Genomic DNA, 4922 nt, shown 5'->3' with positions numbered 1-4922 from the left:
TTTCTCTTTTCTTTCACACTGTTATCTGTAAAGGGCAGAGACATTAGACCCTCGCGGAAAAATTTTTAAGGAACCCAAGCTGAGAGAAACAAGGCCTGAATTATAATCTCTGTCTCACACACACCTCTCTCTCTCTCTCTCTCTCTCTCTCTCTCTCTCTCTCTCTCTCCTTCTCTCTCTCTCTCTCTCTCTCTCTCTCTCTCTCTCTCTCTCCTGTCCTTGGCCTCTGTTTGAATCTGTACATCCCACGCATTTTTAAAATGACTCGAGGCCGATGGGATACTGGAGGACTGTTAGGACGATTTGAGATTTGAAAGATGCACAGAGAGCGAGAGTGAGAGAGAGAGAGAGAGAGAGAGAGAGTGATAGATAGCGAGAGAGAGAGAGAGAGAGAGAGAGATAGATAGCGAGAGAGAGAGAGAGAGAGAGAGATAGATAGCGAGAGAGAGAGAGAGAGAAAGAGAGAGACTTTTTGTTTTTACTTTTTACCTTTATTGGAACAGGTGCAGTAGAACCCTGGTGTGGTGCAGTAGAACCCTGGTGTGATGTAGTGTTGCAGTAGAACCCTGGTGTGATGTAGTGGTGCAGTAGAACCCTGGTGTGGTGCAGTAGAACCCTGGTGTGATGTAGTGGTGCAGTAGAACCCTGGTGTGATGTAGTGGTGCAGTAGAACCCTGGTGTGGTGCAGTAGAACCCTGGTGTGATGTAGTGTTGCAGTAGAACCCTGGTGTGATGTAGTGGTGCAGTAGAACCCTGGTGTGATGTAGTGTTGCAGTAGAACCCTGGTGTGATGTAGTGGTGCAGTAGAACCCTGGTGTGGTGCAGTAGAACCCTGGTGTGGTGCAGTAGAACCCTGGTGTGATGTAGTGTTGCAGTAGAACCCTGGTGTGATGTAGTGGTGCAGTAGAACCCTGGTGTGGTGCAGTAGAACCCTGGTGTGATGTAGTGGTGCAGTAGAACCCTGGTGTGATGTAGTGGTGCAGTAGAACCCTGGTGTGGTGCAGTAGAACCCTGGTGTGATGTAGTGTTGCAGTAGAACCCTGGTGTGATGTAGTGGTGCAGTAGAACCCTGGTGTGATGTAGTGGTGCAGTAGAACCCTGGTGTGGTGCAGTAGAACCCTGGTGTGATGTAGTGTTGCAGTAGAACCCTGGTGTGATGTAGTGGTGTAGTAGAACCCTGGTGTGATGTAGTGTTGCAGTAGAACCCTGGTGTGATGTAGTGTTGCAGTAGAACCCTGGTGTGGTGCAGTAGAACCCTGGTGTGGTGCAGTAGAACCCTGGTGTGATGTAGTGTTGCAGTAGAACCCTGGTGTGATGTAGTGGTGCAGTAGAACCCTGGTGTGGTGCAGTAGAACCCTGGTGTGATGTAGTGGTGCAGTAGAACCCTGGTGTGATGTAGTGGTGCAGTAGAACCCTGGTGTGGTGCAGTAGAACCCTGGTGTGATGTAGTGTTGCAGTAGAACCCTGGTGTGATGTAGTGGTGCAGTAGAACCCTGGTGTGATGTAGTGTTGCAGTAGAACCCTGGTGTGATGTAGTGGTGCAGTAGAACCCTGGTGTGGTGCAGTAGAGCCCTGGTGTGGTGCAGTAGAACCCTGGTGTGATGTAGTGTTGCAGTAGAACCCTGGTGTGATGTAGTGGTGCAGTAGAACCCTGGTGTGGTGCAGTAGAACCCTGGTGTGATGTAGTGGTGCAGTAGAACCCTGGTGTGATGTAGTGGTGCAGTAGAACCCTGGTGTGGTGCAGTAGAACCCTGGTGTGATGTAGTGTTGCAGTAGAACCCTGGTGTGATGTACTGGTGCAGTAGAACCCTGGTGTGATGTACTGGTGCAGTAGAACCCTGGTGTGATGTACTGGTGCAGTAGAACCCTGGTGTGATGTAGTGGTGCAGTAGAACCCTGGTGTGATGTAGTGTTGCAGTAGAACCCTGGTGTGATGTACTGGTGCAGTAGAACCCTGGTGTGATGTACTGGTGCAGTAGAACCCTGGTGTGATGTAGTGTTGCAGTAGAACCCTGGTGTGATGTAGTGGTGCAGTAGAACCCTGGTGTGATGTAGTGGTGCAGTAGAACCCTGGTGTGATGTAGTGGTGCAGTAGAACCCTGGTGTGGTGCAGTAGAACCCTGGTGTGGTGCAGTAGAACCCTGGTGTGATGTAGTGTTGCAGTAGAACCCTGGTGTGATGTAGTGGTGCAGTAGAACCCTGGTGTGATGTAGTGTTGCAGTAGAACCCTGGTGTGATGTACTGGTGCAGTAGAACCCTGGTGTGATGTACTGGTGCAGTAGAACCCTGGTGTGATGTACTGGTGCAGTAGAACCCTGGTGTGATGTACTGGTGCAGTAGAACCCTGGTGTGATGTAGTGGTGCAGTAGAACCCTGGTGTGATGTAGTGGTGCAGTAGAACCCTGGTGTGATGTAGTGGTGCAGTAGAACCCTGGTGTGGTGCAGTAGAACCCTGGTGTGGTGCAGTAGAAACCTGGTGTGATGTAGTGTTGCAGTAGAACCCTGGTGTGATGTAGTGGTGCAGTAGAACCCTGGTGTGATGTAGTGGTGCAGTAGAACCCTGGTGTGATGTAGTGGTGCAGTAGAACCCTGGTGTGATGTAGTGGTGCAGTAGAACCCTGGTGTGATGTACTGGTGCAGTAGAACCCTGGTGTGATGTACTGGTGCAGTAGAACCCTGGTGTGATGTAGTGTTGCAGTAGAACCCTGGTGTGATGTAGTGGTGCAGTAGAACCCTGGTGTGATGTAGTGTTGCAGTAGAACCCTGGTGTGATGTAGTGGTGCAGTAGAACCCTGGTGTGATGTAGTGGTGCAGTAGAACCCTGGTGTGATGTAGTGTTGCAGTAGAACCCTGGTGTGATGTACTGGTGCAGTAGAACCCTGGTGTGATGTAGTGGTGCAGTAGAACCCTGGTGTGATGTAGTGGTGCAGTAGAACCCTGGTGTGATGTAGTGGTGCAGTAGAACCCTGGTGTGATGTAGTGTTGCAGTAGAACCCTGGTGTGATGTAGTGGTGCAGTAGAACCCTGGTGTGGTGCAGTAGAACCCTGGTGTGATGTAGTGGTGCAGTAGAACCCTGGTGTGATGTAGTGGTGCAGTAGAACCCTGGTGTGGTGCAGTAGAACCCTGGTGTGATGTAGTGTTGCAGTAGAACCCTGGTGTGATGTAGTGGTGCAGTAGAACCCTGGTGTGATGTAGTGTTGCAGTAGAACCCTGGTGTGATGTAGTGGTGCAGTAGAACCCTGGTGTGGTGCAGTAGAGCCCTGGTGTGGTGCAGTAGAACCCTGGTGTGATGTAGTGTTGCAGTAGAACCCTGGTGTGATGTAGTGGTGCAGTAGAACCCTGGTGTGGTGCAGTAGAACCCTGGTGTGATGTAGTGGTGCAGTAGAACCCTGGTGTGATGTAGTGGTGCAGTAGAACCCTGGTGTGGTGCAGTAGAACCCTGGTGTGATGTAGTGTTGCAGTAGAACCCTGGTGTGATGTAGTGGTGCAGTAGAACCCTGGTGTGATGTAGTGGTGCAGTAGAACCCTGGTGTGGTGCAGTAGAACCCTGGTGTGATGTAGTGTTGCAGTAGAACCCTGGTGTGATGTAGTGGTGTAGTAGAACCCTGGTGTGATGTAGTGTTGCAGTAGAACCCTGGTGTGATGTAGTGGTGCAGTAGAACCCTGGTGTGTTGCAGTAGAACCCTGGTGTGGTGCAGTAGAACCCTGGTGTGATGTAGTGTTGCAGTAGAACCCTGGTGTGATGTAGTGGTGCAGTAGAACCCTGGTGTGGTGCAGTAGAACCCTGGTGTGATGTAGTGGTGCAGTAGAACCCTGGTGTGATGTAGTGGTGCAGTAGAACCCTGGTGTGGTGCAGTAGAACCCTGGTGTGATGTAGTGTTGCAGTAGAACCCTGGTGTGATGTAGTGTTGCAGTAGAACCCTGGTGTGATGTACTGGTGCAGTAGAACCCTGGTGTGATGTACTGGTGCAGTAGAACCCTGGTGTGATGTACTGGTGCAGTAGAACCCTGGTGTGATGTAGTGGTGCAGTAGAACCCTGGTGTGATGTAGTGTTGCAGTAGAACCCTGGTGTGATGTACTGGTGCAGTAGAACCCTGGTTGTGATGTACTGGTGCAGTAGAACCCTGGTGTGATGTAGTGGTGCAGTAGAACCCTGGGTGTGATGTAGTGGTGCAGTAGAACCCTGGATGTGAGTGTAGTGGTGCAGTAGAACCCTGGTGTGGTGCAGTAGAACCCTGGTGTGGTGCAGTAGAACCCTGGTGTGATGTAGTGTTGCAGTAGAACCCTGGTGTGATGTAGTGGTGCAGTAGAACCCTGGTGTGATGTAGTGTTGCAGTAGAACCCTGGTGTGATGTACTGGTGCAGTAGAACCCTGGTGTGATGTACTGGTGCAGTAGAAACCCTGGTGTGATGTACTGGTGCAGTAGAACCCTGGTGTGATGTAGTGGTTGCAGTAGAACCCTGGTGTGATGTAGTGGTGCAGTAGAACCCTGGTGTGATGTAAGTGGTGCAGTAGAACCCTGGTGTGGTGCAGGTAGAACCCTGGTGTGGTGCAGTAGAACCCTGGTGTGATGTAGTGTTGCAGTAGAACCCTGGTGTGATGTAGTGGTGCAGTAGAACCCTGGTGTGTGTGCAGTAGAACCCTGGTGTGATGTAGTGGTGCAGTAGAACCCTGGTGTGATGTAGTGGGTGCAGTAGAACCCTGGTGTGGTGCAGTAGAACCCTGGTGTGATGTAGTGTTGCAGTAGAACCCTGGTGTGATGTAGTGTTGCAGTAGAACCTGGTGTGGATGTACTGGTGCAGTAGAACCCTGTGTGATGTACTGGTGCAGTAGAACCCTGGTGTGATGTACTGGTGCAGTAGAAACCCTGGTGTGATGTAGTGGTGCAGTAGAACCCTGGTGTGATGTAGTGTTGCAGT

This window comes from Silurus aristotelis (assembly GCF_946808225.1).
Source record: "Silurus aristotelis genome assembly, chromosome: 9".
In the NCBI taxonomy this organism is placed as follows: Eukaryota; Metazoa; Chordata; class Actinopteri; order Siluriformes; family Siluridae; genus Silurus; species Silurus aristotelis.
Note: the sequence above shows the minus strand (reverse complement) of the source record.